The sequence below is a fragment of the Pristis pectinata genome, chromosome 29 (genome assembly GCF_009764475.1).
Source record: "Pristis pectinata isolate sPriPec2 chromosome 29, sPriPec2.1.pri, whole genome shotgun sequence".
In the NCBI taxonomy this organism is placed as follows: Eukaryota; Metazoa; Chordata; class Chondrichthyes; order Rhinopristiformes; family Pristidae; genus Pristis; species Pristis pectinata.
Genome location: NC_067433.1, coordinates 3,564,995 through 3,586,225, shown reverse-complemented (window position 1 = coordinate 3,586,225; position 21,231 = coordinate 3,564,995). Strand labels below are relative to the sequence as shown.

Below are 21,231 nucleotides of genomic sequence, written 5' to 3'. Positions count from 1 at the left end.
GATATCTAAATAGTCGGGGTATCAAGGGATATGGGGATAAGGCCGGAAATTGGGATTAGAATAGGTTTTTTTTTGTTTTTTTTTCTCACCATTCCCCATTTCTTTTTCCCTTTTCCTTGGAGCAGACTCGATGGGCCGAATGGGCTGCTTCTGCTCCCTTGTCTTGTGATCCTGTGATGCTTTACATTGCCTCTTCAAAGGCTCTCCCAGAACTGGTACTACACAGGGTGAATACAGAGTAAATCTCTCTCTGTGCCAGCGTTTCTCAACCTTTACCTTTTCATGACCCCATTTAAACAATGGTAATAAAATAGTATCTCGCTGGCCCCTTTACCCCATCTCTTTCTCCTCCCCTACCCTCTCAATCTGCCCATCACCCACACATTCCTCCCACTGGTTCCCCTCCTCACCTTCTTCCCTTTATTCTATGGTCCACTGCCCTTCTAATCCAATTCCACCTTCTTCAGCCCTTTCCTAGCTTCTTGCATCATTCCCACTTTCCTCCCTCCCCCACCTACCCATCAACCTCCCCTCAATTGGATCCTCCTATCGCCTGCCAGCTCTTGCTTCACCCCTTCCCTCCATCTTTTTATACTAGCCATCTCCCCTCTTTCCAGTCCTGATGAAGGTTCTCGACTCAAAACATTGACTGTTCATTTCCCTTCATTGGTGCTGCCTGACCCTCTAAGTTCTCTAGCTCCTTTGTGTGTTGCTCCAGATTTTCAGCATCTGCAGTCCATTGTGTCTCTAAAGTTATTTTGCCAAGTTTTTTTTCACCTCATATTTTATCTTTGTAACTCTAAATCAGATTGTCAGCCCCTGATTTCGTTCCCAATATTCCATTCTACCCCAAGGCCCCGGCTCTGGCACCCATCTTTTCCTCATCAAACTTGCTCCTGACTTCCCAAGGCCAGGACCCTGATGGAGTCCTCGATCTCCACAATCCATCCCAATCCTTGGACTATGCCTCTGGCCAACGTAACCCTCTCCATCCAATCATCATCTGTTCTCGGGCACTACTGAAATGCAGTAGTGGACCCATAGCAGATACAGTCTGCTGCTGTTCCATTTGTGTGAACTTGCAGTTGTAGCCCAGGGTGTTTATCCATTGGCCATTTGATAACAAGAGGGAGATGATGGAGGAATTGGTGGCTTCATTGCTGAGTTTGATACCGTCCTCGCCAGTTGTTTGCAGAACATATTCTGCCCAGGAGGATGCTGGTCAGGAATGGGTTAATGATCCACATTATTCATTTCAAGGCCTGAGCTCATGTGGGTTTCTGCTGTGGTCAGTGAACCAGTAAGTGCCCCTGATGTATATCTTTCCCTTTGATTTATGCCTTTGGATAGTGAGCTACAGAGCCTTGCGAAGGACTTAGATAGATGGCAGTGCCAAGTTCATACGACAGAGGGTTCAGTATTGGCTGAGTCCCAGATCAATCATGTCAGTGTAAATGCTGCTGAACTAGTTCTCCCTTTTCTTCTCCCCGTGTGCTAACATTGGCACAAAACCTCTGCCCCCCATCCAGAGCTGGGTTATGTGTTTTCCCTCTCTGCTGAGCAGCTGACGTTTAAATTGGCAGACAATCCCCATTCTGTGTCCTGGGATCCACTCGCATTGCCAGGCAACCGTGGATGCTGGTTGACATAAGATGTGTATTCAGCTGTGTCTCCTAAAGAATGAGCTATCGAGGCAGCGGAGAGCACTGGCTTTGCGCTGCACCATCTCCACGTTGTGCTTGCTCTCAGACCCCTGTGGTGATGGCAGTTAAAAACTCGGATGGATTCACAGAAGAGCTCTTAAAGGAAGCAGCAGAGCATCAGTAATTTGCACGTGGCTTGTGACGGTCACCCAGTTAAAGGATTCATCAATTTTATGGTTGTCCGAAGATTTTTGTGTTTTTGCATTTTTTAATTCCTTTGAGGTGACGGCACTTGTTTAGAAATAAAGCAAACAGATGCTCAACAGTCAAAGTAACGTGACTAAAATATGGGACCAGAGGCACAAAGGGACAATCCCTTACTCTGCAACACTTTTCATCGTGGTGTTATGTCAGGGAAACTACCAGATGGGAAAGATATGTAAAAAAAAATCAAGACCCATTTAGTTTGCCTTTGACCAGTCTGATTATAGCCTGAAATAGCAGGAATTGAGCTTTTGACTAATCATGTCAATCTTTTAATAATTAGTTTCCAACAATAAGGTGTCCTTGCACCTTATTGTCTACCTGCACTGCACTTTCTCTGTAACTGTAACAATATATTCTGCATTCTGTTATTGCTCTTCCCTTGTACAACCTCAAAATAGTTAAGTTTTGAAATGATCTGTATGGATAGTTTGCAAAATTATGTTTTTCACTGTATCTCAGTACATGTGACAATAATGAAGCAATAACAACAAATAAAAATATGAACAGAGGTGAGGAAAATCTTGGTGATGGAAGCTTTAAAGTCAATTGTTCCATCCAAATCTACTACATACACCATATGGCATGGCTGAGAAACTGTCCCAACATTATATTTCACCTGGCATGTCTGCTCAAGGGCAGTTTTTTTTTAAAATTAACTTTACTCCTTAAATTGGTATTGGTTTATTATTGTCACTTGTACTGAGGTACAGTGAAAAACTTGTCTTGCACACCGATCGTACAGATCAATTCATTACACAGTGCAGTTACATTGAGTTAGTACAGAGTGCATTGATGTAGTACAGGTAAAAACAATAACAGTACAGAGTAAAATGTCACAGCTACAGAGAAACTGCAGTGCAATAATGTGTAAGGTCACAACAAGGTAGATCGTGAGGTCATAGTCCATCTCATTGTATAAGGGAACCGTTCAATAGTCTTATCACAGTGGGGTAGAAGCTGTCCTTAAGTCTGGTGGTACGTGCCCTCAGGCTCCTGTATCTTCTACCCGACGGAAGAGGTGAGAAGAGAGAATGACCCGGGTGGGTGGGGTCTTTGATTATGCTGGCTGCTTCACCACGGCAGCGAGAGGTAAAGACAGAGTCCGAGGAGGGGAGGCTGGTGTGCCTTGTGGATGTTTCAGTGGGTAAATGAGTATGGAATACAAGAGGAGTGGAGGTTCATGTTCTGGATTAGCTGCTGTCAGCCAGAGTAACTGCATGTGGACTCTGATTAGTGAGCAGAAAGTCATGCAGTTCTATTACCTGCTACCCATGAACTTTCAATTAGGGTAGCATTAAATTCCGAAGTATTCCAAAGTTGAAAGGTCATCTGGCACTTGTCTACTTGGGCCTGTGCTTGAAGCATAGCCAAGTGAGGAAGATTCTCAAAAATCGAAAGACTGCAGATGCTGGAGAGCCAAAATAAACAGAAAATGCAGGTCAGGCAGCATCTGTGGAGAGAGAAGCAGAGTTACTTTCCATAGGCCTGTTGCTGTGCTGTATGGCTGTATGAGATACTGCCTGACCTGCTGGTCAGAGAACTTTCTCACAGACTGCCACCAGTCCATCATGAGTCATGCTTTCAGGAAAAGTGAAATTGAAAAGATAAGTATCTAGCTTTTATTGAAGTAAAGGTAAAGTTCCTTTTACTGCTATAGTTGGTTATTCAAGTTAGTCCCTTTATTCCTCTGTTGTGGGACACTGGACTGACTTGAATGAAGTCATGGGATCTTTTACATCCATTTGAGAGATAAAACTGAGGCCTCAGTTTAACTTCTCATTCACATGATGGCACATCCAACTGTGTAGCACTGTCTCGGTACTGCACTGCAGGAACCCCGTCACTTTGTAACTCAGATTGACATTTCTTTAAGGTTTGGTGATGAGATCCTCTCAACGCCACATTGAGGAGAGGTTTAAGTGCAAATTTATCCCAGGTACTACCCGCCCTCAAACTTCATTCTATCTGGAAGTGTAAGTTGTTGATCTTGATGCCTAACGATTCAGAACAGATATGGAAGCGCTTTTCACAATGATCCCAGCAACAATGAAGTTTCAGGCCCAGAGGACCAATCTTGGTGAGTTGTTCAGTTGAGATTCCAACATTCCTTCTGCTGGATTGTTACTAAATTATGAACATGACTCCTTTGAAATGTTTGTAGTGGAAATTATTGATAGTGATTGTCAAGATGCTAGAGTTTGTTGGATGGTGCAGATTTAGATCTGGGAGTAACTGCTCCAAGCTTTGGCTATATTCCAGAGACTTTTGTTTTGTGATTGTCTCACAAGCCTTTTCGCACTTCGTGGCACTGTAGCTAATTCAAAGATGACTGTGTGCAGAGTATAGTGAATCATGGAATCTTTATGGCACGGAAGAAGGTCATCTAGACCATTGAGTCTGTGTCATAGGATTACATAGGAATGTAGCACAGGAGCAGGATATTTGACCCATCTAGTCCATGCTGATGTTTATGCTCTGCTCGAAACTCTTCACATCTTTTTTTGCCTAAATCCATCTGTGTAATCGTCGGATGCTCATCCAGACTTACCTTGAACGAATCTCTGCTATTCGCTTTGACTCTTCCCTATGGTAGCGAGTCCCACGTTTGCACCACTCTTTGCATAAAGAAATTTCTTATGTATTTTTTGAGGGGTTTAGCTCATATTGATATCTTTAGTTATGCTCTTCTCCCTAAATAGAAACATGCTGCCTTCGTGCTTCTTAAAAGAAAAGTGACCCAGTCTATTCATCCTTTCCTGATATGTATGCTCTTATATTTCTGGTGTTATCCTTCAAACTCTTCGCTCCACCCTCTCCTGTGCCTCTATATTTTTAAAATATGGCAAACAGACTGTACGCAGTACACTTAAGTGTGGTATAACCAATGTTAGTACAAATAAAGCATTGCTAAACCCTCGGGCTTGGCTTCCATTTTTATAGCCTTGCTAAGTTGAGGCACATCCTTGTGGTGTATTTGCACTTTGAGATGCCTTTGTTCCTCTAAGACACCTAAACTCACATCTTCCAAAAATGATTTCTGGATTCTTCCAACCAAAATGTACAATCTTGCTTTTTTCTGTGTTGAATTTTACTTTCAAATTATTTTGAAATGATCTGAAACCCTCACTCACTCACTTCCCACAGTGTGGTATCATTCACAAATTTAGAAATCAGGATTTTGATTTCCAAATCTATATTGTTAACATAATTTATGATCCCAGCACTGATCCTGTGGAACAGCACAACCCACCCTCCACTGCTGCAAATTAGTGACCCTTCACCCCCACTCTCTGCTTTTTGTCTTAAAGCCAGCTGACAATCCTTTCTGCTTCTTCTCCGCTGACTCTGCAATCCCTGACCTTATTCATTTGTCTATTATGAACAAGCTTATCAAAGGCCTTTTGAAAGACTAGCTGAATTACATCTGTTACCTCCCCAAAAAGTTTGGTTTTAGCTCCTATCAGAACAACCAGTCATGGACAATTTCCCCACTCTTTCTTCTTCTACCTATCCAGTTCCTGACAAAAGCCATTTGATCTTATTTCAAACTCTCATACAGCCAGTGAATTCCAGGTTTAATACTCTGTAATTTTTTTAAAAAATGTCTTCATTCCCCTTTGTATTTTAAGAACAGTTTCTCTCTGTTTATTAAATCCATACTCCTCATGATGCTGTGCATCTCCACCAAATCTCCTTTCAATCTACTCCCACACAAAAAAACAAAGCACTGGAGGAACTCAGCGGGTCAGGCAGCATCTGCGGAGGGAAATGGACGGTCGACATTTTGGGTCGAGACCCTTCAGTCCAGGGTCTAAATCTATTCCTCCCATATAGTTATTCAGAAACTTCACCACCTTGTTCGTGAAATCCCTTGTCTGTAGAACCATTCAAGTACTTGGAGATACATTCAGGATCCTAATCATTTTATCTGAGGGCAGCATTGCTGGTCGGCAGGGAAGAGGTTTTCCCTTTCCAGGCACCACCTGAAGTTGCACAGATTAGAGTGGAGTGAGATGGGAAAGAGGGAAGAGGCATTGTTGGTACTGTGCTGGTGCAGAGTGCGATTTCAACAGATGGTGAAGTGAATACAAACCATGACCTTTTCCAGCTTGCCGGTTCTTTGAGTTCAACATGTTGCATTGAGTCACTATTTAAGGAGATGGAGTGCATCTGGTGCAACATATGTGGTAGACAGATCTATATGTAGTCACAGATGACACTAAAAGTTGGCACCAATGCTGGACACCACTGTATTAATCTGCTTTTGGTTGACTCCAGGGATTGTGGACTGTGCTATTTAACAGAATAGTTCAATTACTTTTTTTATTAATTAATTTTTTTACTGGGGGCTTAGCTCATATTCATGTCTCTAGTTATGCTCTTCCCACTCAAGTAGAAACACACTGCCTTCATGCTTCTTAAGAGAAAAGTGAACCCAGCCTATTCATCTTTTCCTGATATGTATGCTCTTATATTTCTGATGTTATCCTTTTAACTCTTCTTTCCACCCTCTCCCGTGCCTGTATATGAACAGAATAACTCACTATCCGGCCCAGGAAGCCCATGCTTATGTTTATATTTTCTTAGGCTTCCTCCCACTTTCTCTCAGATTTATCCCTCTCACATAGCTATTCAGAAACTTCACCACTTTGGAATGAGCTATTAAGCTCCTCTGACGTATTTTCACTCTCCTGTGTAGAATATATTGAGTAATATTTTACGTTGATCTCCACCTTACTGATCCCTTGTATCATCCAACAGTTTTCCACTAAACAGTTTCCATCTCGTTTTACCTCCTTTGTGTTGAGTGTCTGTTGATTCTCGTCTCTATATCCCTTTCTATACTTTTCCAATATTACTAGAAAGCTAATTTATTTCTCAGTCATCAGTTCTAATCCATTCCCTAGCTTTTCCACATGTTGTCAGTTTATGAATCTTCAGCATTTCTAGCTTTTATTCCAGATGTTTAGTATTTGTGTTCTATTTCTTTAATATAAAGCTCTACTAATAATCAGCCATGTGGAGCATGACAGGATAGGCAGATAGTTTTGTACTTCTCTCCTCCTCTCATATTTCCTATCCCAAAGACACCCATTGTCCTCTTGCAACTTGCCCTAAGTTGCTGCTTCACCTTGAGCTATTAAAAATTGCAATGCTTAGGTTCAAGAACAGCTACTTCTTTTCAACCATTTGGTTCTTGAACCAACCAGCAAAACCCTACAGTTTAGCAACACTATGGCCACTTTGATCACTTTGCACTAAAGTGGACGTTTTTTGTTCTAATTGTGTTCTTGTAAAAAAAAATTGTGTGTAATTTATGTTTAATTTATGTTTCTCTTTTGAATGCTGCTTATCTGATGCTATGTGCCTGTGATGCTGCTGCAAGGAAGTTTTTCATTGCACCCGTGCACAAATGTACTTGTGTATCTGACAATAAACTCGACTTTGACTTTGTAGCAGGACCAGTGACAGTGATTAGTGTAACATCAGTGACATGTAACAATGTAGTAATCAGAAAAATCCTTACTTTCACCCACCTCACCATCAAATAGCTTGTGTTGTAGAGACAACCAGACTATTTTCATTTGTTTGCCAGTATTCATGAGATATGGCAGTTTATTGTTCATCCCTAGTTGTCCTCTGAACTGAGAAGTCAATTAAAGTTCAACCATTGATGGGCCTGGAGTAACATTTAGGCTAAACCAGTCCAGGTAAAGACATCAGATTTCCTCCCCAGATGGACATTAGTAAACCAGATGGGTTTATATGACAATCCAGTTGTTTTGTGGTCACAGTTCTGATAGTAGCTGTTTTGTTCCAGATTTATTTAATTACTTGAATTTAAATTCCTCAGCTGGTGGATTTGAACTTGTGTCTGAAACTCTGGCTGGAAGTCCAGTCACCTAACCAGGACACCACCACAGGTTCTTTGCTTCAGATGTTTGAGAATGGTGACGGTTTTTTAGCTCCTGGCTTCTGTCATTGTGAGCATTCCAAAAAAGTTTTGGCTTGTGAACTGCCTTCTATCTCTTTTGAGCCATAATCCTTTGGAAAGTGTACAAGGAAAAATAAAGAACAGATTGGTAGCAGCAATCCTTAAAGCAGAGGCCCTGCACTCCCTTCCACAGCAGGCTCCACTGTAATTAAACAACATAGGATTGCCAAGTGTTTTTAAGAAAATAGAAAAAGCAAAATTACTCTTCCCAATAAAACCATTTCTTTATAATGAATTAACTCCATGTATCCACCGTTAAACCCGCAAACCTGGTTACCAACCTTACCGTTTCTTTCAATAATTCCTTACACATACTCACCTTTTTATGGCAGTTATTATTATCGTGTATCTTCTCACCACATCTTTCTCCCACTTACTCCCTTTGTCTCCATATTTCTCATTTCCTCTGACTTGTCTTAATCCCATTAAACCGTCATATTGTACTGTTCCACATAACCATCTTCTCCCTTAGCCTCACTTGCTCCCCTTCTGAGTCTCTGTGGTGGTGGTGAGTATCTGGAATGCATTGCCTGAGAGAGTGGTTGAAGCTGGGTTGCTGAGAGCATTTTAGAAGCACTTGGATGAGTATTTGAATCACTCAGGCATAGAAGGATATGGACCAAGTGCAGGGAGATGGGGGTTAATCAGAAAGGTGCCCACCGATCAGTGTGGATGATTTGGACTGAATGGCTTGTTTCCATGTTGTACAGTTCCGTGACCCTATCACTCTGTTTTTACGTTTCTTCATATTGTCTCAGTACTGAATGTCGTGATTTGTGTGCCAAGCCTTTACTCTTCTGAAAAATATAAATTAGAGCACAGCAATGGTAAGCCTTAAGCTTCCAACATATTTTATTTATTAATTTATGGGATTGTGCTCCCACAGTGTCCTTGAGTAGGGAGTTCCAGAATTTAAACCCTGTGATGATAAAGGATTGGTGATATATTTCCAAGCCAGGATGGTGGAGAGGGGAATAAGGGTTATGGGGAAAAGGCAGGTAGGTGGAGCTGAGTCCACGGCCAGATCAGCCATGATCTTATTGAATGGCGAAGCAGGCTCAACGGGCCAGTTAGCCTACTCCTGCTCCTATTTCTTATGTTCTTACGTTCTTATGAGTCTACAGGCAACATTGTTTGCACATGCCTGCCCTCCTCTTTCTCGGTGATAGAGGCTGCAGGTTTTTGAGGTGCCATTGGTGTTGTCCTGCAAGTAATTGCACTGCATTTTGAAGGTGGAATGAACTGCAGCAATGGTGTATTGGTATTGAGGAGTGAATGTTTAGGCTGACGTTTAGAATATCAGTCAAGTGGGCAGCTTCATTCTGGGTATTGTCAACCTTATTGTTGGAATTCACTTATCCTGGAAAGTGAAGAGTATTTTATCAAGCTCCTGGTTTATGCCTTGCAGATGGTGGAAGAGCCTTGGGTGTCAGGTGGTGAGTCATTTACCACCGAATTCCCAGCCTCTGCTCTGTTCTTGAAGTCACAATATTTATGTGGCTGGTCCGGTTGAGTTTCTGGTCAATGGTGACACCAGGAATGTTTATAGTGGGGACTTGGCATTGATAGTGCCATTGCCTGACTCTTGCACAGTGTGAACGTTACTTGCCGCATATCTGTCCGTGCCCGAAGATGGTCTGGAGATGTGATGTTTTCAGTGCTACTTTAAAAAAGGTTATGCATCAGGCAAAATATCATGATACTTGTTTTAAATTTGTGGGATGTGGTTTTCAATGGTGTGACTAGTCTTCACTGCATGTCTCTAATTGCTCTTGAGAAGGTGATGTTAAGCCACTATGATGTACCTCTGCAGTCCATGAGGGCAAGGTACTCCCATAGTGTTATTTAGGATTCCATTAGTGGTGAAGGAGCAGTCATACATTTCCAAGTTAGGATTCTGTGTGCCTTGGAAGGGATCTTGAAAGTGGTTGTGTTCACATGTGTCTGTTGCACTTGGCTTTCTGCATGTTGAGGCTGCAGATTTGTACGATGTTTTAGAGAAAACCTTGTCTTATTTTTTGTAGAAGGTACATGCTGTAACCAGCTGGGTGGTGGATGGGGTGCCAGTCCATGGGCTGCTATGTCTTTGGTGATATTGAGACTTTAACTGCTGTTGGAGCTGCACATCCAAGAAAAGGGAAAGTGTTCCATCTAACTCCTGCCTTGTAGATGGTTTGTGAGGTGTCAGGAGGTGAGCCACTCACCTCAGGATACCCAGCCTACTACACTTGTAGGCATTGTGTGGCTGATCTACATGTGCTTCTGGTCAATGGTGACCTGTTGATGGTGACAGACCTGTGTCACTGGATTACTTGTAATTTAACCATTGTCTTACCTCCTTTAGACTTCCCTAATACTCTCTCTGGACACTTCTTCTCTGCACTTTGAGCCTGACAGAATCCTTAGGTTAAACAACAGGCTTAAAGTTTCCAAGCAACGTAGCTGCAATACTTTGCAAGCAATTTATGGGCAGCACAGTGGCACAGCTAATAAAGCTGCTGTCTCACAGCAGCAGAGACACGGGTTCAATCCCGACCTCGGGTGCTGTCTGTGCAGAGTTTGTATGTTCTGACTATGACCATGTGGGTTTCCTCTGGGGCCTCCAGTTTCCTCCCACATCCCAAAGACCTGCTGGTTGGTAGGGGAATTGACCACTGTAGAATGCACCTCGTGTGTAGGTGAGTGGTAGGATCTTGGGGGAGCTGATGAGAATGTGAGGAGAATAACAAAACAATGGAATTAATGTAGGATTAGTGTTAATGGGTGATTGATGGTCGATGCAAACTCAGTGGCTGGAGGGCCTGATTCTGTGCTGTATCACACTATAATTTCCAGATTCTAATTGCTTCTATTTCTACTTTCCCCTGACTGACTTTTGTTCTCCTATTTATCCCATTTCTGCTTTCCTTCACCTTGTTGTATCACTTCTTTTTCATGTAATGTCTTCTGCCCTCCTCCCATATTTTTCCCTCTGTTGAGTTCTAGTTTCTGTTTTCTCTGCATTTTACAATCTCTTTACCTCTTTGAGGTGAAAAATTATGTTGCAGTTGTATAAGTCGTTGGTGAGGCCACACTTGGAGTACTGTGTTCGGTTTTGGTTGGTCACCCTGTTATAGGAAAGACGTGGTTAAACTGGAAAGAGTGCAGAAAAGATTTATGAGGATGTTGCCATGACAAGAAGGCCTGAGTTATAGGGAGAGATTGGCCAGGTTAGGACTTTATTCCTTGGAGCGTAGGAGAATGGGGGACAACCTTAGTGTAGGGGCAGGCATGATGGTGTAGTGGTTAGTGTAAAGCTATTACAGAGCCAGCCACCTGGGTTCAATTCCAGCCGCTATCCGTAAGGAGTTTGTACGTTCTCCCCGTGTCTGTGTGAGTTTCCTCCGGCTGCTCCGGTTTCCTCCCACGTTCCAAAGACATACAGGTTAGGAAGTTGTGGGCATGCTACGTTGGCGCCGGAAGCTTGGCGACACTTGCGGACTGCCCCCAGAACACACTACGCGAAAGGTGCATTTCACTGTGTGTTTCAATGTACATGTGACTAATAAAGATATCTTGAGTGTTTAAATTTATGAGAGGCATAGATAAGGTGGATAGTAACAGTCTTTTCCCTAGGGTGGGGAAGTCCAAAACTAGGGGGCAGGGATTTAGGGTGAGAGGGGAAAGATTTAGAAGGGACCTGAGGGGCAACTTTTTCCACGCAGAGGGTGGTGAGTATATGGAACGAACTGCCAGAGGAAGTGGGTGAGGCAGGTACAACAGTATCATTTAAGAAGCACTTGGATAGGTACATGGGAGGGGTGGGGCTTGGAGGGATATGGGCCGAATGCAGGAAATTGGGACTAGTTGGGTGGGCACCATGGTCAGCATAGACTCGTTGGGCTGAAGGGCCTGTATCCCTGCTGTATTGCACTACACCCACACTGAGGCGAATTGTTAATTTTGTTTTTCTGTCCCTATTTGCTGTCAGACCAGAGCACTTTCAGCTTCTTCTGTTTTTTACTTAAGATTCGCAGTAGTATTTTGCTGCTGTGTTATTGAGGAAATTACAACCAGAAATTTGCAAAATTATCTTGATTCTGACATTATTTAATTTATTTGGAAATTTGCAAATGTACCTCTGTTTAAGAAATGTGTGTGTGAGTGAGAAACCAGAAAATTGTAAGTCTGTTAGTTTAACACCTCTGGGAAGGTAGTAGTTAGAATCTGTAAGTGAACTTTGGGAGAAATTGAACTAAGTAAGAAGACAACGTGGGTTTGTGACACCTAATTCACATGTAACAAACCTCATTGAATTTTTAGAGAAACTGCCTGGAATGGTAGAGAGAGGAGTATCAACAGATGGAGTTCATGTGGACTTCCAGGAAACATTCTGCAAAGTATTCCAGCTAAGGTTAAAGCTGATGGAATTGAAAGCAAATTAATGATGATTGGGAGATTGTTTGGAGACACAGAGTAGGGATATTGGCTTTATATCTGAATTAAAAGCAAATAAAAGTGTCCCACAACATTTGAGCTGGGTTCTCGTCTGTTGACTAAGATGCACCAGCTATATGCCTATAATGCTGCTGCAAGTAAGTTTTTCATTTTACCTGTACATACAAGTACTTGTGCATATGACAATAAACTCGACTTTGACTTTGTTATAAGACTCTTGAACGGACCTCTCGGACAATAAGGATGAACCCTTGATCTCCCAATCTACCTCGTCGTAGCCCTTGCACCTTGTTGTCTGCCTGCACTGCACTTTCTCTGTAACTGTAACACTATATTCTGCATTCTGTTATTGCGTTGCCCTTTGTACCACCTCGATGTGTTTATGCTTTGAAATGATCTGTATGGATGGCGTGGGAAAAAAGTTTTTCACTGTACCTCGGTACATGTGACAATAATAAATCAATTACCAATTAAATGTATTAAAGACATGAATGACACACATTGAAAAGCTATGTACATATTTGTCAATGAGACAAAATGGGTGGCATAGTAAATACTGTAATCAAGAACATTAAATTACAAACAACCATTAACTGATACTTTTAAATTAGAGATTCATAGATTTATGCCAGTGAAGGGTACAAAATTGTAAGAAAGTAAGGCAGGTGAGTTGGAAATAGAGCTGTAATGACTGAATGGTGGGGAAGACTTAGTGGGTTGACTACCCTGCCCTTGTTTTTATACTACTTTTGAATGCCAAGCAAGAGTACGGATGGTGTGAGATTGCCCAATCCCTAACCCAGAGGAGATGAAGAATGCCTCCGGACATTCCTGCAGGGAGAAAGTAAATCAACATATGTCAGGAACCAAGGCTGGAATCTCCATTGCATTTGGCTGAAGACCTACCATTGAGCCATCAAGAGACCTTTGTAAGTTGTGTTAATAAAAGAGTGCAGATGGGGACATACTTCACACAGAAAGTCCTCTCTCTCCCTACCCTTTTTGTGACAAAATACAGAATCCTCAGTAAAAACACATGAAAAGTTCCATTTAGTTTTTAATGGTCAGTACATTCTGTTTAATCCACTACATGGTTTTGTGTTGGAGACCACAGCATGTTTGGATCTACACCCCCTTTTGATAAGGACCTTGTGTTCCTTTTGTATTCACTGAATTACAGAGGAACAATTTAACAGTCTGCAGTACAAAGATTTGAAAAGTATTCCATTTTAGTTATTGCCTGCAGGAATCTACAATTCAGTCTCTGTTCCTCAGCCAAGTGATTATATGTTCAGCTTTAATGTGCTTCATTTTCTTTCTTTTTTCTTTAAGTTACGTTTATGAGTACATGAAGCTTTAAAAACTTCAACTCGTTCAAACGTGTGAAAGCTGAAGGCTTCATCCACTCTATTCTGCACACTCCAGTGGGTGTGTCTGTTAGATATTTAGACATTTATTGTCCTTGTGTGAGGCTGTCTTCTGTGGATGTTGTGTCTGCATTTGGTATATGTCTTTGTCCCTGTTTTTATCATCTGGTGTGTGTGTGTGTGTGTGTGTGTGTGCGCGCGCGCGCGCGCATGCACACGTGATGGTGTGTATGTAATTCTGATTCTGTGTATGTGTGTCTGCCTCTGCAGTTGTGAATGTATTTGTCTGTTTCTGTGTGCATTCATATATGCATGTTTGTGTCTGTTTGAAAAATACCGTTCGGTTCTTGAACCAACCTGCACAACCCTAATCACTAGAGTTTAGCAACACTATGGCACTAAAATGGACTTTTTTTTTGTTCTGTTTGTGTTCTCGCTTATAAAAATCATACTTGTGCATATGACAATAAACTGGACTTTGAATGTGTGTGTATGTGTGGTCATGCTTGCATATCACATCATGGGGCTCCAGATTACTCTCAGGTTCCTCCTGTAAATTGTTTCTATTTTGACTGGAAAATAGGACCACGTAACAGAATTTTTTTTTTCTGTGACTCCTGTGTCCATCCAAATGTAGGATGCTCTTTTGAGAATGGAGGAAATGTACTTCCAGTGACAAACACCCACAGGTTTGCCACCCTTTGAAACAAAGTAGAGCTCTGTTTATCTTATTTCAAAAGTTCACCTTAATCCCAAACCCAGGAGAACTCTGTTTCTGTGACAACTTTCCATATCCCACAAACTCCCATTCTTTTAGTGAGATTGTTAAATTACTCTTGAATTAGAATAGTTGATCTTGCACTTCAGGAGTTAAGTTTAGGCTGACTCAAATTAATTTCACACCACAGACTTTTGTTCAGCAGTTTCATTCTATCTGGTCTATTAATCGCAATACTTATTCTTGTATAACTTTTCTTTTGAGTGGCTGTGAAACTCCTGTTGTTTTTTTTTGAAACATCTTGCCTGTTTCTCACCATCCATCATGGAAGTGTATCTCTCCCTGCTGCCTGTCTGTTCTATTGGACTATTTCATGTCAAGAATTCAGTATTCGTTTTTTTTTCAGTGACACCTTTAGAGAAGGGCTTGTGCCCTTTATCCTGGAGTGCGCAAAGTTCAATACGGCATCAGCACACTAGCATTTACTCTTAATCAGAATTGTTGAATGTGGCTGAGAAATGTTGTCTCTGAAATAATTGGCAGTCTAAAGGGATCAGCCAAATCAAATTAGAGAAACTAGATGTCAAACTCTTTACCATCTGTAAAATGTTAGTGGTTGGGGCAATAAAAGCTTAAACATTTGCCAGCATTGTGTAGTGAGGTCCTGCTTTGGGAGGCAGCATTCCAGTCACTAGCTCTTGTATGAGCTTTAGAGCCAGGAAGTGGCCATTCAGCCCCTTGAGTCTCTTCTGCTATCTCATTAGATCATGGCTGATTGCTGCACAACTATTATTTTCCTGACCTTGCTTCAGATCCCTTGCATCACACTGACTAACCTGCATTTCACAAGTTTGTCTCAGGAAAAGACCTTGATGCAGAAGAGGGTTAATTGTAGAATTGAATAGAAAAAACCTTTTAATATTCTTCTTTCTCTTATTTCTTCTGCTTATTTTATCCTTTAGCTACTTTGCTTACTCAGCGTGTTGATTCTAAGCTCATCCCTCTGACTTTTCCGCAAAACTGCCTTGTCTTTCCTTTCTCCAGTAACCTACATGCTGTTAAATCCCAAACCTATTATTGCTTCCAGATTGAGCTCTGCTTTTCAACAAAATTTCCATTTGCAAAACACCCCTAACCTACAAAACACAGGCCCCATCTTCACAACTGGAAGTCAGTCCAGTTTATGCAGGGGGTGGGTGTTACGAGAAGTCGAGGTTTGAGGAAGCGTTTAAATCTGGGGGAGAATTCCAAACCATGAGATTGTCACAACTGGTGATGGAGAGTGGAAAAGGGACTCTTGTAGTAGCTAAAACTCAGCAGAGAGTTTGATGTGAGATACAGAGCTGAAAGGCATTGTGAAATTTTAGAGTAAAACTGAATGATTTATAAATAAGAATGAGGACCTGTTTTGGCCTCTGTTAACCATTGACCTTGCGTCTACTGTGGCCGGCACGCTTGGCATTCACTCAGCAGAGAAATTCAAGGGATGAGTCACGAGAATCAAAACAGGACCAACATAAAGTGGAAGATGAAACTTGGTGTTGAGAAGTGTGAAATGTTTTGTTTTGGTAGGAAGAATGAGAAAAACTAATATAAACCACAGCGTGCAGTTCTGAAAGGGTGGCACTGTGTGATACCACAATTACAATTCCGGAGATCCTGGTTCAATCCTGACCTTGGGTGCTGCCTGTGCATGCTTTGCATGTTTTTTCTATGATTGCGTGGGTTTCCATCAGTGTTCTGATTTCCTCCCACATCCCAAAGATGTCTGATGGGTTAATTAGTTACTGTAAATAACTCCTTAGAGTAAGTTAATGGTAAAAATCAAAGGAGGTGTGACGGGCTTATCTGGGAGAGAATAAATTGTGGGGGGGGGGGGGGCAAGGAAGTAAGCAGGAGGGAATGGGACTCGTGGGATTGCTCCCCTAGACTTGATAGCGCATATGGCTTCCTTCTGTGTCGTTATGTCTAAGGCAAGATAAGAACAGAGAAATCTGAGGTATGAATGCGTAATTTGTTGAAAGAGGCAGGGCAGATTGAGAAACTAGTTAAAAAAGCAAACAGGATCATGGCTTTATGAATAAAGGCATAAAATACAGTGTAAGGAAGTCATAATGTACCTTTATAAAACACTGCTTCAACTAGAACTGGACTATTGTGTCTAGTTCTAGCTGCGATACTCTAGGAAGGAAGCGAAGGCATTGGAGACAGTGTAGAAGGGCTTTGCTAAAATGATTCCGGGGATGAGGGACTTTAGTTATTTGGATGAAATGGAGCAACTGGGGTATTTATCATAGAGTCATACAGGATGAAATCATTCCCTTCAGTCCAACTGGTCCATGCCAACCAATATTTTCATCTAAGCTAGTCCCATTTGCTCGTATTTGGCCCATATCCCTCTAAACCTTTCCTGTCCATGTACCTCTCCAAGTACCTTTTACATGTAGTTAATGTACCTGCCTCAACCACTTCCTCTGGCAACTCATCCCATATACTGACCACCCTCTAGGTGAAAAAGTTGCCCCTCAGGTTCCTAATAAACCTCTCCCCTTTCACCTTAAACCTGTGCCCTGTAGTTCTTGATTTCCCAACCCTGGGAAAAAGATTGTGTGCATGTGAATAAAAGTCCCAACCTGCTCAACCTCTTTCTATAACACAGACCCCTGAGGCCCGGCAACATTCTCCTCAGCACTCTTTCCAGCTTTATGGCATCTTTCCCATTGCAGGGTGATCAAAATGGAACACAATATTCCAAATGTGGCCTCACCAACATCTTGTACAACTGCAACATAACATGCCAACTTCTATACTCAGTGCCTTGACTAATGAAGGACAATGTGCCAAAAGCCTCCTTCACTACCCTGTCTACCTGCGATGCCACATTCAGGGAACCATGTATTTGTACTCCTAGGTCCCTCTGTTCTACAATACTCCCCAGGGCCTTACCGTTCACTGTGAAAGCCCTACCCTCATTTGACTTACCAAAATGTAACACATTGCACTGATCTGAATTAAATTCCTCAACTACTCAAACTAATGAAGCTATTTGAAATTATGAAGGGTACAGACATTGTGGATGGATAAAATCTGTCTTTTTCAGGGAAGGATCATGAACTGGGGCACATAAAATGAAGGTGACTGGCAAAAGAACCAAAAGTGCCACAAGAAATTTCTTTTTTATTGAGAATGGACTAACTGGATTGTTCCTGGATAAACCTGATATGGATTTGACAGACCAAATGGCCTTCCTCAGTACTGTAACCATTCTGTGATTCTGCAGACACAAAGCTAGCTAGCTCAACTACCAACACAATAGAAGCTGCAGGAGGCTAAACACCATGGTAGTTGGGGTCCAGAGAGGACCATTGTTTCCTTTAAGCCAAGGTCCATGAGCATAAATCTATAAATGTGGAATGCGATTCCACTGGCAGTTGGGAATAGTCTCTTTAGATTATTTCACGTTTTTGCCTAGAATCAAAAGATTGCAATCTGCAACTAGAACATAGAACAGTACAGCACAGTATGGGCCCTTTGGCCCACAATGTTGTGCCGACCCATATGAACACCTCCTCCATGATCAATCTAACCCTTCCCTCCTGCACAGCCCATATTCCTCCATTTTTCTTACTTCCATGTGTCTATCTAAGAGCCTTTTAAATGTCCCTATTGTATCAGCCTTTACGACCATCCCCGGCAGTGCGTTCCAGGCACCCACCACTCTCTGTGTAAAGAACCTACATCTCCCCTAAGCATTCCTCCTCTGACCTTAAATGGATGTTCTCTGGTATTGGCTATTGCCGCTCTGGGGAAAAGCTGCTGGCTATCCACTCCATCTATGCCTCTCATAATCTTGTACACCTCTATCAAGTCACCTCTCATCCTGTGTCGCTCCAAAGAGAAAAGCCCTAGCTCGCTCAATCTTTCCTCATAAGACATGTTCTCTAATCCAGTCAGCATCTTGGTAAATCTCCTCTGCACCCTCTAAAGCTTCCACATCCTTCCTATAGTGAGGTGACCAGAACTGAACACAATACTCCAAGTGTGGTCTAACCAGAGTTTTATAGAGCTGCAAAATTATCTCGCGGCTCTTGAACTCAATCCCCTGACTAATGAAGGCCAGCATACCATACGCCTTCTTAACCACGCTATCAACTTGCGCAGCAACTTTGAGGGATCTAGGGACTTGGACCCTAAGATTCCTCTGTTCCTCCACACTGCTAAGAATCCTGCTATTAACCTCCAATCCTCCTCTGGTACCACTCCTGTGGCCAGGGAGGATACAAATGTCATCATCAACGCTCCAGCAATCTCTTCCCTCGCTTCCCATAGTAACCTGGGGTATATCCTGTCTGGTCCCGGGGACTTATCTATCCTAATGTTTTTCAGAAGCTCCAACACTGCCTCTTTCTTAACCTCAACATGCTCCAGCACGTTAGTTTGTTCCACCAACTGCTCCATCATCTGACCTAACGCTCTGGTTCCCATCCCCCTGCCAACCTAGTTTAACCCCTTCCCTTTAAACCTGCCTGCATCGAATTCAGGTGTGATCCGTCCCTTTTGTACAGGTTATACCTTCCCCAGAAGAGACTCCAGTGATCCACAAATCTGAAACCTTGCCCTTGCACCAATTCTTCAACCACACATTCATCTTCCATACCTTCCTATCTTACCCTCATTGGCACGTGGCACAGGCAGCAATCCAGAGATTACCAGCCTTGAGGTCCTGCTTTTCATATTCCTTCCTAACTCCCTATATTCTCTCTGCAGGACCTCATTCCTTTTCCTATCTCTGTTGTTGGTACCAATGTGTTCTTCTGGCTGCTCTCCCTTCCACTTTAGCACACCATGGACTCAATTCGAGATGCCTCTGACCCTGGCACTTGGGAGACAACATGCCATCCGGGAGTCTCGTTCTCGTTCACAGAATCGCCTATCTGTTCCCCTAACCAATGAATTCCCTATCACTACTGCAGTTCTCTTCTCCCCCTTTCCCTTCTGTGCCACAGGGTCAGACAGTGCCAGAGACCTGGCTGCTTGGCTTTCCCTGGTAGGTCATCACCTCCCCAACTAATGGCAAGTTAACTGTAAGCAATTTAGTGCTTATCAATATCAGAGATTGGGTTTGGGTGCAGTGCTGAGAAGTTAGAGGAGCACCTTAGGGTTCGCTTGGGACTTCATTCACCTCTGGTCACTGCATTTATATCAGTGTGAAAGGTCCAAAGTAAGCTGGGTTCCAGTGTCTTTGGCTTCCATTGGAGGTGCCAAATTCTAGACTCTAATGTCGATATATTTTCCCATCTCTTTTTGATAGTAATGCTCTTTCAGCAGATCCCATACACTGTTGCTTGATCTTGGGCTACTGATGTATAATTGGCCAGCTGGAGATACTCAGAGGAAACTGGGATGTTTCATACAAATGGGTAGTGTTACTATAGAATACTTTACTCCAGTCAAGGTGAGGAGTTCACTGTGTGGAGAAGCACAGATTATGAACCTGGGTTCTACATGGCTCATATCTGTTGGGTGATAATGGAGGAAATTAGAGCTTTGCACTATTTATTTACTTTTGTAACATAGTAATTTTTATGTCTTTGTCTTGCACTGTACTGCTGCCATAAAACAACAAATTTCACGACATATGCCAGTGATAATAAACCTGATTCTGACTCTGAGGAGGGTAGAGAGGCGGGGAATGTTGGTAGATAGAGAGATGACCACTGAATGAGTGTCCAGTGGTGAGTCATGTATGAATGGAGATTGGTGCAGTGGAAGGACTTGGAAAGCTTAGTGGAGGTGGTGGACTATGTATAGCTTGAACTGAAGAGCAGAGTGACAAACAACTTTGGATGATGTAAGGCTAACCACCATCCAATTACTTTGAGCTAATGGTTCCTGTAAGTGTAGATCTGAACAAACCCTCAGACAGAATCTCAGGCCATTCTGATGTTCTGACCACCAATTTAAGAAACAATTGTATATGTAATTGAAATTTCAATGTTATTGCAGTCAAGACAGTCATTAAGCTGAATTCCAGGATGTTAATTGTGCCTCTGCTGAGTGAAGGGCATACTGCTGTTAAAAATCAGAATCAGGTTTATTATCACTGAATTGTTTTTTTGTTGTTTTGCAGCAGCAATACAGTGCAAAGACATAAAATTCTGATAAATTACAAAATAAATAGTGCAAAAAAAGAAATAACGAAGTAATGTTCATGGACCGTGCAGAAATCTAATGGCGAGAGGAAGAAGCTGTTTCTGAATTGTCGAGTGTGGGTCCTCAGGCTCCTGTACCTCCTCCCCGATGGTAGTAACGAGAAGAGGACATGTCCCAGGTGGTAAGCATCCTCAGTGATGGATGCTGCCTTCTTGAGGCACCGCCTCTTGAAGATGTCTTCTGGTGGGGAGGCTTGTCTCCATAATGGAGCTGGCTAAGTCTACAACCCTCTGCAGCCTCTTGCAATCCTGTGCATTGGAGCCTCCATACCAGGCTGTGATGCAACCAGTCAGAATGCTCTCCACCGTACATCTGTCGAAATTTGCAAGTCTTTGGTGACGTACCAAATCTCCTTAAAGTCCTAACGAAGTAGACCCACTGCCATGCTTTCTTCATGATTGCATCAATGTATTGGGCCTAGGATAGATCCTCTGAGATGTTGAATTCAGTACATTGTGTGGCCTTAAATTATCGTGGCTGGAGGGTTGTATGATGTGGGGTTACATAGGGTACAATATCAAGACTCTTGCTTCTTATGGTTTATGCAAATAGTTTTGTCTTAAATTTAGGTGGCCATAATCAGAAAATTTG

General features: G+C 42.4%; 1 protein-coding gene across 1 annotated transcript in view; it reads left to right on the top strand.

Moving 5' to 3' along the window:
- LOC127584204 (bone morphogenetic protein 1-like) overlaps nt 1-21,231 on the top strand; it is a 203,848-nt gene that overhangs the window by 31,297 nt on the left and 151,320 nt on the right.